Consider the following 17,236-nt stretch of genomic DNA (forward strand, 5'->3'; position numbering starts at 1 on the left):
AGATTTCAGCTCTAGATCCAGAAACTACAGATTTTTTATTATCTTTATTGTAACAGCAGTGAATGTACTTTATCAAAAATGTTTTACGGTGACTCAGATGTAATGTAATTTAATAACATATTGAGGTGGCTGAAAGCAAAAATGTAGTATGTGGATAAATGTTGAGATTAATCTTTGTTGTCACTTTGGCTATTTGTCTTAGTTTTAAATGTACTCCAATTTTGTAAGAGCATTCATTTTTTGGGTTAGATACAGATTGTGATTGCAAGCCTTTTTGGCTCTCATGTTGTTTGTTGTGTTCCATGTCTTTTAATGATTAACCCCGAGCAGAAGGAAATCACAGAGTTAAAGCTCGGGCCCTGATCCCTACACTGCTTGTTGTATTATTAGTATCATATGATAGAGGTTTAATGAAGAAAAGTAGGCATCCAGCATTTTTATCCTCGTGTTTGAACAACATATTTCATATTTGACTTGCTGTTTTCTGTCCTCAGAGTCGCAACAAAACACGGAGACGCAGCGTTCATCACGTCTTTGAACAAACTCCCAGAAAACTGTGAGTCTGCAGAAACTCTCTTCTTATTTTATTTTTTTTGTTTATAATTTTTAAATGTAAAGGGAAGCTCAGATTTGATTGGGAAGAGAGGAATGACACGTTACAGATTGGAGTAACCTACATATGTGCGCCTGCTCTACCAGCTGAGCCCACCGCCATGCAACTCCATTGTGTTAAGGCTTTCTTTTTGATGCTGCTCATTCCTTATTATGCACTCTAACTTTTATTTCTCGTACTTTAATAGTTGTATAACTGCTCTATAATGTTTTATGTAAAGCACTTTGAACTGCCTTGCTTCTGAAATGTGCTATGCAAATAAAACGGCCTTGCCTTAAGTTTCTGCCCCTCTTCAGTGCGCAGCGCTGCTGGGCAGCTCTCCAGAAGGGCGGGGCCAGTGAGCTTTTCCAAAGCAGCCAAACCTCAACCTGGCTGGCGCTGTGAAGACCGGAGAAGAGATGAGTAAGGGGAGTATTAACGACACACAGGGAATGGAGAAGTTCACGGAGGAAATAAGCGCCGGCGTACATGTGACGTGTCCGTTTTTATAGTAACTTTTACGCGTCGCGACGCTTGTATTATTTAGCCTCCACCCGACTTCATTGACTGTTCTTAGCCGCAGCGGAGGCGCTAGAACCCGGCGGAAGCCGCAGCTGATCCCGTCCCCCGATCACCGTCTGGACCCAGCGACAAGTAAGTGGCATGGGATATTATTTGTTTCAATTTTTAACTTTTTTTTTCTATGGAAAGAAGCAGCTAAAGAGTCTGGCAGAGTAAAGGAGACCTGTCGTCACCAGGGCGACAGGTGCAGCTGGGCTCTGCTCTGTTTTGATGAACTGATTAGAATCAGTGGGTTCTAACACGGTTTTTCTCTGGAAACTTTACGCGGTGCTTTCCATCTTTAAGCAAGGGCCAAACTTTGGAAGATCAGACACTTCAGCACTCTGGTGGATTTTTCTGCAACAATGTGTGCATTGTTTTTGCATCACGTCATGCTCCTAATGTGTTTTAGGAAATAAACGTCATTATATTAGGTTTTTGGGTGGGTTGCACAGGCCAGTTTTTTTATGAGTACTTCCAGAGTTCTCTATTGACTTGGTCAGTGGTGTAGTATAATGTACTGTAATGGATATACTGTGATGTATAGAAATGGGCCGGGCCAGCTATATCATAGTGGGGGGTCTGGGTGTCCTCCCCCAGGAAAATGTTGAGGGTCAAAGACATATTTTCCTGCATTCTAACACACTTTTATGCACCAATTCGCGATTTTAGCCTCTGTGAAGAAAGAAAACAGATCACAATTCAAAATATATAAAAATAATAATGCAAATTATGTTGTTACATGTCATTGCGTATTTTAAAGTGGGTATATGGAAATCCTAGAGCTTTTTTAGTGGGTGCCTATACTGCTTACCAAAAAGAAACTGGTCATGGGGCTCAATATATATTTCAACTGACTATTTTGCTACATGGGGGGCGTTAAAGAACATGAAAAAAAATGTAGATAATTTATGTAGATTTAAATTTTGGACCTTCTGGCTTCAACACGGTCTCATCCCAAAACATGATGTTTTGAATATGCAGACAGTTTTGAACAATACAGGCAAGTCATAATTTCCTTTTACATGAATATCTACATTTCCTTCATAAGTTGATACACACCAGATTGCAGAAAATGAAGTGTTTGACGCTAAACAGTTTATAGGGGAGGACTCCCCCCATAAGGTTATAATGTGTGTCCCCCACCCAATGTTGAAACTAAACCACCCTTTGGTTTAAAGCATCCTCTGTAGGGAACCAATGTTTTTATACAGCAACCAACTCTTAGAAATTAAGATGCTTAGAAAATCAGTTTTACCACAACTATAAAACTTGTAGGAATTGTATAGGAATTTATTCCTGAGCTAATAAGAGACAATATCAATAATTATATTCAGTTTGCTTTGTTGATTTCAAACACCATACACCTCTAGGAAGACACTAGAGAAGACAACATGACAGCAGTTGACAGAACAATCTTTCAGTAGTCCATTTAGTAGCGGCTCATCCTCATGTAGTTACAGATGTTAACATGTCCATATTTATGAACACTTCTCTTCCATAATGTTAAAACAGAGTAATATCTGTACATAAAGAGGAATTGTGTGTACAAATTAGATGCAACCAATACTGTTTTTTTCAGGCCAATAACTATACCGATAATGAGGATAACCAATAACTGATATTTGAACCAATATGCATTTATAGTAAAAAAAAAAAAAAAGTATATATCTTACATGAAAAATTTCAGTAAATCAAAAATAAATTTAACTAAATAAATAAATTACTAAGAAATAAATACTGTAGCAGTATTAACTTTATTGCATTTTGGTCAAATTAAACACCAATACAGATAATCTTTACGCTGAAATTTTGTGCCTAATTTCCAGTATCTGAAATCTGTAAAATGTCTGAGTATTTTACAGTATTTTTAGAATAATACTTGTAAGGTATAGAAAAGACTGCAAACCCACAACCAGAAGTCATATGCACTCAAACGTGTGAAAACTAGACACATATTTTAGTCATTTTATATATGAAACTTTCTCTGTGCAGCCTAATGAGGATGGTCGTTTTATCCAAGATCTCCCTTCCTCTGCAGCCGCTTTTTGCACTAAATCTTATCTTTCTCCGTGGCTGATATGCAGACACTATATCCAGATGTTTGCAAACAATAAACGGCAGGTGTAAATCAATCCAGTCACATCTGTCAGTTCAGTTTTCCTCACAAAAAATTTACTTTTATGTTCAGAGTTAATGTCCGTCAGCAGAACTGTAAAATTGACTTTACTTTGTATTTTAATTTGTTTTTAGTTTATTACTTGACAATAGTTTTTTTTTTTGTAAGGGACATTTGGTTTGCCCTCTAATCGTCGGACACTGCTGGTGATTATTTTATTACACATCGACAAATCAGATCCTATCTGCTCCTGTTATTCAGGCTCTGAGAACCACTGAGGATGTAAGCCTGTCAGTCTCCTCTCCGCAGCCTTAACTCTAATCACGGTGTAATCATAACTGCTCTTATAATAACAGTTTCCTTCTCCACCTGTGAATAACAGAGCTGAGGTGTGTGTGCGCGTGCGTGTTTGTGCGTGCGTGCGTGTGTGTGTGTGTGTGTTTGTGCGTGCGTGTGTGTGTGTGTTTGTGTGTGTGTGTGTGTGTGTGTGTGTGTGAGAGAGAGAGGATGGAGGGAAGTCCTGACGTTACCAGGAATAAGAAGTCGGACTTTAAGCACATCCCTTTCCGTCCTCCGGATTTCACCCACATTATAAAGCATTCCACTGCCCGGCGCCGAAAACTCGTCAAGGTCTCCTGATTGCTCCCCCGCATCCATCCACAGGTTTCTATCGGCCAAGATATGCGGAGTACAGAGTGTAACAAAAACACGGCGCTGCACGTTTGTATCCTCGGTGGAGTCACCCACGCTCTGTGTTTTCTAAGCAAGTTAGGCAACAGTGAGAGGATGCTGTCGTACAGTCAGTGTGGAATCAAAGTCAAAATCCTGAAAAAGGTCCTACTCCACGGAGAAGAAAAGACCCTTTAGGTTTATGGAAGATGTGTGAATAGTTGCACATGAACTGAACACGTTAATTTGTGGGGTGGGCTGTTGCTTACAGCTACTTCCTGCTGTGATCCTAAAAGTAATATTCTAGTAGTTATGCATGTATGACTTTGTTGCTAAACACCCCGTTTTTTATAGAGCTAATTGAAACAATGTCAGAAAACTAACTGGCAGCTACTCTGATAATCAGTTAATAATTTCAGTCATTTTTAAAGCATTTTTTAGTAATTCCTGCTACTCATGAGCCCTGTAAAACTCACTTAGATCAAACTCAACAAATTGAGGGAATATTTTTTGTAGTCTAGTGTCAAGTGTTGATGTTTTAAGTTAGGAATACAGTAACTTACTGTAGACAAAAAAATTGAGTAGAGCCTTTTTTTTTTTTGGGGAGCAGAAACCCAGCGCAAGCCTTGAATGAGACACACTTCTGCTGGCTGCAGGGAACGGTAACGGCAGTGGCTGAAGAAGCCTGGAAGAAAACTGAAAGCGGATGTAAACGATGCATGTTTCCAAGCTTTTATCAAAGGCTTTGCAAATGTTTGAGGCAGGCAATGCATTCAGCATGTTTTCTTTGTCTTTCAGTGAAAAAAAACTGTTCACTTGCTGATTGTTGTTTCAAAATGTGTGAAGGGTGTGTTTCCTGGTCATTAGAGGGCATTTTTTGCTTTTTGAAAGGACTTTTGGGGATTTTGTATATTTAGGATCATTATAGCTGTCATAAGTGTTTGGAGATCGAGCTTTGGAGAAGTGTGGGTGTGGGTGTGTGCTATTGGGAGAGCTTTACACCTAGCTGCGCACGGAGGTCAGACATGGTTCTGCGTACACATACCATTTGCTTTATTCCTGGTTTAACGTGTTTGCGCCCGGAGCAGCTGCAGATAATTCACGTTGCTGCATCATGTTTACCAAATACACACCTCTGACTAGGCCTGTAACAATTATTATATAATTGCAATTTCTTTTTGTACATAGTTGCGTTTTTTTTTTTGTTTAGCCGCAGGTAATTGTTAACATCGTGGCTGAGGTCCAGAAAACCATATAATACTGTATTTTAAATTTTATGTTCATAAAAAAAAAATACAATCTTGGAAAAAAAGGGCATGGTTTACTTTATAGGCGGTGTACCGGTGTTATTGCACTATACAGGATGAATCCTTGGATTCATTCAACACTTTATTTTGTTTGGAAAGTAAGGAATATTTTGGACTTTGACTTTGATTTTTTTTTAACTGACTGAAAGAGACAATATATTGTAAATTGCAATTATTTCTGAGACAATTAAAATTTGATTAAATTGCTACAGGCCTAACTTTGACCATTAAATGAATCTGCGTGTTGGTTATATGTAGTTATGTGTATAACATTATGTAACCATATTCATTATTTATTGATTTTTGCAATAACATTTTGATTCAAATTAATATTTAAACATATAAGCAAAGTGCAAACATTGGTCTAGATGACAATATACAGAAAAGCACACTACACATACAGAAGAAGGCACAGTGCACCTTTTCCACAATCCTTCCTTGCAATCAAATGTTTCCACACTAAAACAAATAGAGGAATTACGGGAATGAGAGAGACACAACAAAAACAGCAACAACGATGTCTGCAGCTCACAAACAAGACACACAGAAACAGACACAGACAAACAAACGAGGCTTTGACATGGAGCATAAGACAAAAGGGACCAAACACGCACACAGATAGAAGCAAGAAGGCTGTAACACAGGTCTACAGCATGGATTTCAAGGATTCAGCAATGCTGAGCCAAGCGTCCAAAGTCTTTCCTGGTGCTCTATTTATGCGAGCTGTGGAGAGCTTCATATATATGACATCCAAAAACGAAAGTGTTATGTACGAATAGACAAGTCACGAGGTGGTTTCCAACGGGTTGCAATCCTTCTACTGGCCGTTGGAAGTCAAGCAAAAACATCATGCTTTAGAGAGCTGGGGCTGACAGATCATTCAGAATCAAAACATTAACAGGTACATTATCATTAATCAGGAAAGATATTTTGGACGCCATATTGTTCCAGTACTGACCAACAGGAGAGCAATCCCAGATCATGTGAAGATATGTATCCTGTGCTTTTGGTGGGCAGAAAGTGCATGCAGGGCTATTAATTATTTTCACGTGATGCACTTTCAAAGGGGTGAGATGTATGTCCTATGATTGATATTGTAGTGCTAGTCAAGCTCAACACTCAGGCCTGGGCAATCGCGTGCCCAGATCCTCTTAATAGAAAGGCCAAAGCGGCCAGATATCACCAAGAACTGATAAAGCCTTGCTACCATACCACCGGTTTTTGGCTGCGTAGTAAATAACTTCTGGATAGGACGGATGTGCAAACCTCTGCCAGGGGACACTGTATGCCTTTAGTGCTGATCTTAATTGAACAGACATATCTGCGATGAACCAGGTAAGGAGCGGTCTTAACATAAAGGAACAAAAGTAATGTTTAAAGTTGGGAACTGCGAGGCCACCATCCTCTTTCCTCCTCTGTAAAGTAGACATCTTAAGTTGCAGCTGTTTTCCTTTCCTGATAAATGTAGGTACTGCTGATTGTATTTTATGCCAATAGTCAGAAGGAGGGGAAAGAGGTAGCATGGAGCTCACAAAAATAATCCTGGGTAAAACAAAAATTTTAGCCATAGAGATACAGGCTTGAATAGACATGGGGACACCCATCCATTTTTCTATATTCTTCAAAATGTTATTTAGAGCAACAGAAAAGTTAAGGTTAACAATCTGATACAAGCAAGGAAAAACCTCAAAGCCTAAATATTTAAACTGCTTAACAATGGGAATGTTTGCAGGGATGATTGAATTGTGAGCAGAATCATTTAAATGAAGTAGGGCAGACTTTGACCAGTTAATTTTTACAGCCTGATAAGCTTTCATACTCCTCACATAGTAATAGAAGGTAAGGAAGAGACTGAGAGTTTTCTAAAAACAAAAAAAACTAATAAAAAAACTGTCCACAAATAGTGAGATGTGGTGCTGTGTATTACAAATGCATGGTTGGTGACACCATAATCATTGGCGAATAGCTTGAGCCAGAGTCTATAGAGACGGGAAAAATAGTGCATAGGGGCATAGGGGCATCATTGGCATGAAGATTTAGAAACTGGAAACAAAGCGGAGAAGGTGTGTCCGGTTAAGATTCGGGCTGACTGGTTAGAATACAGAGGCAGGCTAAGAATCCTTTTCCTTTTTCAAGAGCAAGGAAATCAAGGCTGTCTTAATATCCCTTGAAAATTTGCCTTTCTCAGTAGAGAAGTTAATCATGTTGAGAAGTTATGGGCACAGTTGTTCCCAAAGAGTTCGGTGATTTTTGACTTTTTCATATTCTGTACTGCCACTTTTAATTCTTCTAAAGTGATCAATTTGTCTAAATTAGCTGATTCCTCTGCTAATAATTGAGGCAAGTCAAGCTGATTCAACCAGCTGACAGTGAGTTTTATCCAAAGTAACTTCTGATTCATACAAATTTAAATAAAATGTCTGAAAGGATTTATTTATTTCACTTCTAGTATTACAATCTGAAGATTTAATAGCGGTAATATCTGCAAAATGATAACTAGACCTTAATCTCATGGCAAGAAGATGACTAGGTCTTGCACCCTAAATGTAATATCACTCACTCTTTTTATGAATTAGAAATTTCTGATTTCTGTTTATTTATTTCTTGACTAGTGATTGTTCTAAAGCTATTTGTTCAGTAAATTTACTTTACAACAATGAGACTTATCTGATGAATTCAGCTTCAAGGTTTTGTAGTTCAAGTAATCTAGTTTTGTGCCAATTAGAGAACAGTATGGTTTTGCTCCTAATAAAACCTTTTATTGCGTCCCACTAAATCCAGGGTCCTGTTTGGGTCCCACACAGCATTGTGTGGGGATCAAATTTCAAGGTAACCCGTTCTCACTCCCAACTCGTAAAAAATTGACACTTGGTCAGTAACTCTCAGCGTCAGATACAACACAAATATCATCCTTCAGTGTTTGTAGGGAATGCACGGGGCAGTAGTATGTGTAAATGGTATAAAATCCCTAAAATCTGTGTAAGGAGGTTGGTTGTGTTTGTGGATGGGTCAAACAACACAGGACGTTCACACAGGAGACCGGGGTTCCTGTCACATTCATGTCCTGCGTTTCACTGAAACGTACATTTTGTAACCTCCCCCACCATCTTTTACTAATCCTAAATGTCCCGTTCTTGTGATGAATGTCAGTTACACTTACGTCCCGACCAAGAGCGTCAGAAAATGACGCCAAGAGTCCTGACCAAGCGCGTCAAACTATAATGTCAAAGGCCCAGACGCTAGTCTCGAGAGTGTTAAATAGTGACTCCAAGAGTTCCGACCAAGCAACTCTAAAGGAGACTTTTTTCGCCAATAACAAACGCCAAAGCTACTTGACTAAGCATTGTTTTTTGACACTATGGGGGAGGGGATGTGTTGTCCAGGGGGTGCCGGTGCCACCCTGTGCCACCCTTCTAGCCCCGCTCCTGGGTGTTGGGCTCCTCAGGGAGCCAGGAGCACCTCTGTTCCGCTACCATGTAATCTGTCCACCTCTTCCACTCAACACAACTCTCCCCCAGCAGCTCCTTGTTGCCCTTGAATGGGAGAGCTGGGGGTGGCTAATGGTTTTGCTGGGGGGTCTTTGTGTTTCAGTATGTGTTGCTGGCTGGGAGCCTTGTCCTAAAAGGTGGGGGGTGGAGGGATGTAGGACACCACATTCCCTTTTATACACCAGAAATAAACAGGATTTTAATAAACTGGCTCGCAAGCCATGCTCTCCAGAGATACACATTGTATTTCTATTCATTTCTTGTTTCATGCAACTCGCTTCTGATATTTCTTGTTGCTGACTCATGCTTTGTTAAAGCCTAATAGCAATGTGTGGCCTCTGGCACCTTTCATGTGGATGTGTTGAAACTGATGTGTGTGTGCAGCTCCAACAAAGTTGTTTGTGATGTTTTTGTTGGTGAAGACCGACAGACTTTGACCTTTTTATCTTCTGTCTTTCCGTAGGTGGCAGACCTAAGTTACATTTGTGGTCAGAAACTTTATCAAAATAGTTTTTTTTCAATGCAAGAGATCCCAATATTATGGTTTGTAAAAATAAAAAAACAGTGCAGCGTTCTGGATGGACTTTTTCTTTGAATGGACTCTGCAGGGTGTTCCATTTTTTTCATTGTTGTCCATGGAGTGCCAGTTTATTACGACATATTTGGATTTGATGTTGAAATTCATGTACTTAAAATGTTGTAACTCCTAGTGTCAATAAATAAAAAACACCTATCATTATATCAGACCTCCTGTTATTCTCATGTTCAGAACAATTTAAAGGTGCAAGAGTAAAACAACTTAAATTTATTAATATTACTAGGTCTAAGCAGAAAGCAATCAGATTGTCAGGGGTTGAAGTTGTTGGTCTTCGTGTCTATCTACAGACTGGATCATAAAATAACAAAACCACAACACATTTATGAGGTTGAGGTGGAGTGTAGGGCGGTAACAAACAATTAATTGGTAATCTCTCCCTATCTATATCTATCTATATCTATCTATATCTATCTATATATATATATATATATATATATATATATATATATATATGAGAGAGAGAGAGAGAGAGAGAGAGAGAGAGTCCATTCAAAGAAAAAGTCCATTCAGAAGGCTGCACTGTTGTTGTTGTTTTTTTAAATCATAATATTGGGTTCCCTCGCATTAAAAAAAAAACTATTTTGATAGAGTTTCTGACCACAAATATATATATATTTACGAATTATTTATCCCCTATCGAGCAAAAATGCCAAACGTTTTCTGGTTCCAGCTTTTTTGAATTTAAGATTGCTGTTTTTACGCCTTAGACCAGACAATGAATCAATGAATTAAAAACAAAATTATATATATATATATAGTGTATATATAATTTTGTTTTTAATTAAATTCAAAAAAGCTGGAACCAGAAAACGTTTGGCATTTTTGCTCGATAGGGGATAATTAATTCGTCAATTATCAAACTTGGGTTAATCAAATTGTCAAATTAGGGTTGGCCCAATTCACCAAAAAGACATTATGAAGGATTATATGAGACACTATTTAATATTGCATAACATTACACAATGATGGAGTTGATATGTCCCTCTTTTTTTGAGTTTTAATTCTTTGAGCAAATGTATTCATGTAATAATCACGTAGACCAGTCTTTTTCCTTTTAAACAAGTGAACTGAAGTAATCTCATTTTCAAATTTGATAATTATCTTTTTTAAAGATGCTATTAAGAGACTTAATCAAATAGTAAATATTACAATAGGATCGGGGCCTTTCCAGGGACTAAAAACTCCCCGACTGAAGAATACCGCTGGTGGGTATATTTATTTAGAGTTTTGGTCAAAATGACACCGAAGCATCCCAACACTTCCTCGTACAGTATAGAAGCTAGGAAAATTATCCAATGAGTGGACAAATAGTGGCTGAAACCCCATTGAGAAAACAAACATTCCTATACAGGTTAATGGGTAATGAAGGCCTTTTGTTTTTCCTTAAAATGTATAAAACATCACACTTTAAAAAGATTAGTTTTATTTCATAATTCTGTTCATCATTGCCTACTTTTATCCAAACATATTTCATGTGAGTTCTTGCTTCAGTTCATACTGGCTTCTTTACTGCTAAAATAATACATGATATTTAATGTGGCACTAACTTGAGATCTCTCCAATAAGCTAGCATTACTCCAATGAATAGCATGTGGTGTTGTGTATCACCCCCATGAGTTTTAAGCAATAGATTGTATAGCTTATCTTTATTTTTTAACTGTTTAACTGAGTTTATCATCCCTATAAATTACCCATGTGTTTCCAGATCCATGCACTAAATTGGTTCACTTCAAAAAAACGTTTTTTTTCAAGACTCATCATAAGATAATACAAATTTTTCTTTGTAGTGACAAAAAAAGATGTTTCTATGTGGCACACATACCTTTGACCTGTCATGCTGTATGTTGCTGCTGAATAACATGAAAGACTCTGCTAGTTTAGTTAACCTTGATTTTGTTGTGTTTATTCCAAAAAAAGTGATAACAGTAGAAAATGACTAGAGAGCACGATGTCTTTCATGCATTTTGCTGCACAACCGCCCATTTCTTCACCTGTTACTCCAAAGATATTGGAGCTTTAATCAGTCTGCAACAGAATAGCAAGACAGACTTTATATCCCTATGAAAAAGACAGATTATGATTAACTTGGTTTCATATTTTTTTATGATTCTATTGTAAATAAAAGCACTGCAAGGTACGCATATTTGGTCATCAATTTCCTCACTTGCACTTTAACTGGAACCTACTAACAGCAGAAGTTAGAGTTTAAACTATGGTTGGAAATTGGCAATGGCTACCAGCCAAATGGCTGCTAGGTTTTATTTTCTTCAAAAAACAATGGTAATCTTTTAAGTGGCTGAATCCAAGAAAAAAATACCTGGGTTAAACATTTGGGACATAAAGAGTCAAAGAACAAAAGAAACATTATTCAGTTTGATTTCTTACTTGCCTGTTACAAAATACAAGTTGGTGGTTGACTACATAGGAATTTATTTTAGAAGTTATACAGTTTTTGAAAACAATCAGATTTTGCAACCACTAGGTTCCCTCCAGTTGTCTTTATAGATTCATGACACTTTCAAAGATGTACAACTGACTTACAGTTTAATATGTTTTAAATAGCAGAACCTTAGACTGTTGCTCACCATCTCCATCAGGAGGTTTCTCTCTATATCTGAATGGAGTATTGTGCAAAACTCAAATTTTTGTTCATTGGCAATTAAAAAAGTAATAGAAAGAAAAAAAGTAAGAGAAAGAAAGAAAGAAGCAGCCATGTAGGCAATATATGAATGAATGAGTGGAATAAAAGACAGAGTTGCATTGAGATAGTGTCCTTTGACCCCTTCCTGCCTGGTGGTTTACAATGGAAGGCTGCCATGAACACCAGTCTGTCCAAAGCTCAAACTTTGGCTAGACATTCTGACAAAACAGTTCTTTGACATATTCACTGGGTACAAGCCAGACTGTTGAGCCACGCAGCTCGCAGAAGGAAAGTGAGCTCTTAAATCTCTTTGATCTCATTTGATTCATCGTGCAGGTTGGTGAAATGTTTAACTTCAGGCTTTTAAGGCAACATTAAACAAAGACTTATTTTAATTTGGCAAATCTAGGCTGTGAATTTTTAATTCTGGCAATCCTGAGAAAATATTCAGGTGTGAAATGTCAACCAAGAGTTAGTATTTATTTCTATTACTGTGTGTTTTGTGTTTTACACAAAGCCAGTCTAAAGTAGATTCCCTCCTCCTGTGTTGTTTTGTAACCCTTCATCTGGTTATGTTTATCTATGAAAGTTACATTTTCATGGGCAAAATAATATTTTCATTTGGTGTATCAGTGGATTAAACTGACATCATTATCCATGGTCACTCCTGACCAGTGTAACGACAGGACAATGAATAGACACACAATGTTGTTGCATGGTTGTTGTATGAAGGGCTGGCTAACTGGACCATCGTCTTTGCCAGTTAGAGGCCTATTAACGTCTAATTCTTTTGAAACAACAAATTCCAACTGGAAAATTTAGTTCAGCCAAAAAAAATAAGCTTTAGCTGATGTCTTTACCATTTCATTGAAGTTGCTTAAATAAATAGTAATTGATATTAGCCCCTTGTTGCAAGGAATGTGGCTTCTTTCATGGTGATTCTAACAAGGATTAATGTGGACTCACATTAGTTATTGACTGGAGGATTATTGGGTTGGATGTTGGTCTGTGTTCATTCAAGTTAATGTCTGTGGCAGTCAACAGCTTATTTTTTGATTTTCTGCTGCTTCAATTGTTAAGGAGGTGCTGGATTTTGAGTATGATTAACATTATCACATTGTCACATTATCTAAATACTTAGCCATAGTTGGCTGATTGTTATGGTACAGTCTGTTCTGTAGGTGATCCGTGTCTGTTGATTCTCAGTGTATTTCTTCCAGACTTATCAGATGATAAAAAACAGTTTATTTGAGTTGATATTGGCTGCATCCCAATTCAGAGGCTGACTTACCCCTTCAACTTGAACCATACAGCCTCCCAGACTCAAACGTTTCTAAGTCACTATGAAGTTGGCCTGAAAATAGAAACTGGGACAAGTTACATGCTACTTGAATTTACAGTACAAGCTGTTATGTTTAACATCAACACATGGAGGGCATAGTGTACTAAGTGAGTATCTGTTGTATCTATAAATCTCTCGATCAACAGCATGTTTGGACTGGCTATGTGTCCAAAATAAGATTAAAGAAAGCTGTAGGGCTGCATTTCTCTGATGGATTTGAAGGAGCATTTTAGAATAGACTAACATGTTAGCCTGTTAATGACATTTTAATTCTAGGAGATACTTGAGATCCACCCCAAGGCATTATTGTGCTTGTACCCTGTATTCAGAATGAACAGGTAAGGGTGCATTGTTTTGCTCAATGCCACTTTGACGTGACGTGTCATACACATGTTGACTATTCATGCGATTGACCTTGCAACTGTTTGGCATGATGTCTCCTGTCTAGGGTTGGGTACAGAAACCCAGTTCCCGGTATCCGGGTTCCTATACGGAAAAGTTCCTATGCGACCGGTATGGACCTGACTGAATGGCAGCAGGTAACGTTAGCCTACCAATAGCTAGCAGCTGTCTGGCTAAAATACTGAAAGCTAAATTGTGGCTGTATAGGATTCCAACACCGTGACGTACAACTGCAGCTAAATACACAGAGTAGTCTAGCTGCGACTGTCAGAGACAGAGAAACAACACAGACAGGACTTAATGGTGCATTTAATTGCACCTTGAGAAATTTAAGCTGTTGTTGATGCTTCTGTGGCAGTACTCCTGCCTTCAGACCTGGGGACGTGCTGGCTGCCATCTACTGTAGCTAACACACTGACTATGGAGAATTAGCTCATACAGCTCCAATTCCTAATATCCAAACTGTCCCTTATCCCTTTTTATTTCTTACAAAATTAATTTTGAATTCATAAGAAATACCTTTGCGCAGTTCAACACACCCAGGGGCTGCTGTAACAGCCTGGCTTGGTTTGATATGACCAGTAGCTTATGGCAGCTAATGTTAGCTATCGTTAGCAAACACCAGATAGATATTGTCTAAGTGACCTTATCAAATCATTTTTAGCATTTAACATTATCCTGCGGCCACAGTTTAGTTCTCTTAGATGTGAATCAGGGCTAAAGCAAAAATGCATAGCTTTATGTCAATTCTTCAGAGTCTTTGTGCAAGGACAAAAGTGATTCTCACAGTTCTTGCTCACTTTGTATCATGTACTCAAGAATTTTTTCTCTCACAGTGCTAGAGTATCAAATAAAGTCAAACATATCAAAAAATACGTAAAAACCCCAATCCCCCCAGACATTCCAGCTGTGTGTTTCTATTGTGATTCATGGTGTCTGAGGTTCACTGTGCAGACCTACCGGCTGCTGTGCTGTTGATTCTTGCACTGATTAACCAGCTGATGTCTTCTCTGGCACAGTTTGGTTACAGTATTATTTATTTAGCAATCTGTGTGAGGTCACACAGGCTTTTATATCCCCTATGTAACAACTGTTCATAGTTTAAATACACTGTAAATAATACAAAGCTGTTCTCTTCACATTTGACACAGTAAGTAAACTGCATCATTCTACTTAAAGTCTTTGGGAACATTTGACAATTTTCGGACTAGTACTAAGGTACTAGATACTAGACTGATTACAAAACTTGTTCAGGCGGGTTAGCTTTGGGTTAAAACGTAGCAGCCATCATGCACAGACAAAAGGGACAAAGATATGGAAAATCACTCTTAAAAACCCCTATGAAAAACTTGGTTTGGTTATTTATAATTGTCATTGGTCATTATTTATAATTGTCATTGGTCATTAACATTATGACCAATGACATGAACATGAATGAATTAGGCTAACCTGTTTACAAAAACGTTAAATTCACGATCAATCAATTGTTCAATCAGCAACGTGCAATGCAACTCTTTTTGATACACAAACTGAAAAGGTTTATCTAAATAAGTACCTCATTAAGTGTTTTGTCAAAATGTCTGCCTACACTCCAACAGAAAGTTCAACACTGTTACATTTTCAATGATCAGCCAAAAGTGTCACTTTTAAATTGTCCTGGTCAAACTTAGCTGCTTTGCCATTATGTTTACTGAGAGGCAAATATTAGAATTACACACAACAACTCTCATTTCTTGTTATATACAGATATTATTATTTTAAAAAAGGTTTTGTTTCTTGTACTGTATTCTTTTGATTTGGAAGACAAAAGGTGCACTCAGACAGCAAGCAGTTGCAGCTTAAAATGGAGGAAATGATTAGTAATATAATTAAAGATGCATTGATTGATCGGCTGGTGACCGGAATTGGCTGATTTTCACGTCATTGGCCATGACCCCGGTCACTCTGACATATGCCCAATTAATGCTGGTCAAATTCACTCAGGCGCCACATGATTCACCTTGCGCAACATTAGCACCATACGTGCACATGCAGGGTTTCCGCTTTATGCATGTAGCAACGACGCATTGCCGCTAAATCAACTGTTTATGATTTTTTTTTTTTTTAAGTCGTAATTATACACGGCTCTGTAAAACCCATAGATTGTATATATATTGATCATTAATTAATATTAACGGTCTATGGTACAGCCGTCTCAGGCTCTCTCTGTTCCCTCTGAGGCTGAAAAACTGGAACATGAAAACCAGACTCGCGGGTCCCGTAAAATATGACAGCTACAGTTTACCGGAAAATAGAGTTGGGCACACTCACTTTGATGAATTTACTATTTATCAGACCCCAGATAAGACAAAAAGTTAAAGTTCGTTAATGTTAGTGAATGTTAGCTAACATTAGCAAACGCTGCGGTGCCTCTGACACCTCACTGGCCACTGTAGGAGACGCGGGGCAAAAAAAAATACGCTGTATTCCTCCGGCACGCTGTATTAATGTTAATGTTTAAAACGCTTTCCATACCGCTCAAAACCAACATTAAAAACGTAGTAATCTTCCCTCAGCGTTGAGTTTTGTTCCTACACTGTGTGTAAAATGAGCGGTGACATGAATTATCAAAGAGGAAAGTCTTAAGCCCACTCTTAAATGTGGAGACGGTGTCTGCCTCCTGAACCCAAACTGGAACCTGGAACTGGAGAGGAGCCTGATGGCTGAACGCTCTGGCTCCGATTCTACTTTTAGAGACTCTAGGAACCACAAGTAACCCTGCATTCTGGGAGCGCAGTGCTCTGGTGGGGTAGTAAGGTACTAGGAGCTCTTTAAGATAAGACCATGGTCTGACCATGAAGAGCTTTTAGGTGAGAAGAAGGATTTAAAATTCTATTCTGGATTTTACAGGAAGCCAATGTAGAGAAGCTAAAACAGGAGAGATGTGATCTCTTTTCCTGCTTCCTGTCAGAACACGTGCTGCAGCATTCTGGATCGGCTAAAGAGTCTTTATGGACTTTTTTGAGCAGCCTGATAATAGAGAATTGCAGTAATCCAGCCTAGAAGAAACACATGCATGGACTAGTTTTTCTGCATCATTTTTAGACAGGATATTCCGGATTTTTGCAATATCACATTGGTGAAAAAAAGCGGTCCTTGAAATTTGCTTTATGTGAGAATTAAACGACATGTCCTGATCAAAGATAGGTCCAAGATTCTTCACAGTGGAGCTGGAGGCCAGGGTGATGCCATCCAGAGTAACTATCTCGTTGGAAAATGCGTCACGGTGGTGCTTGGGCCCCAGAAACAATAACTTCAGTTTTATCTAAGTTTAACATTAGAAAAGTACAGGTCATCTGGTTTTTAACATTCTGGAGGCACATTTGAAGTTTAGCTATGAATGCAAAATCAGAAATCGGAATCTGCGTAAAAATTGCAATCATTGCATTTTTATATATATAAATACACTACTGGTCAAAAGTTTGGGGTCACTCACAAATTTCCATTGGACTCCATTATAGACAGAATCCCAGCTGAG

At 38.2% G+C, this 17,236-nt stretch overlaps 1 protein-coding gene across 3 annotated transcripts in view; it reads left to right on the forward strand.

The window, feature by feature from the left end:
* The first annotated feature begins 979 nt into the window (after positions 1-979).
* Positions 980-17,236, forward strand: part of esr2b (estrogen receptor 2b) — a 46,457-nt gene continuing 30,200 nt past the window's right edge. The window contains exons 1-2 of one of the 3 annotated variants that reach the window (XM_034859359.1): positions 12,250-12,267; positions 13,766-13,856. The gene's annotated coding sequence lies outside the window, so the exon portion shown is untranslated. Of the gene's footprint in view, positions 1,247-12,159; positions 12,268-13,765; positions 13,857-17,236 lie in introns of those variants that run through there. The other 2 variants (XM_034859357.1, XM_034859358.1) reach the window with 2 other exon arrangements.

Source organism: Etheostoma cragini, chromosome 20, assembly GCF_013103735.1.
Source record: "Etheostoma cragini isolate CJK2018 chromosome 20, CSU_Ecrag_1.0, whole genome shotgun sequence".
Taxonomy (NCBI): domain Eukaryota; kingdom Metazoa; phylum Chordata; class Actinopteri; order Perciformes; family Percidae; genus Etheostoma; species Etheostoma cragini.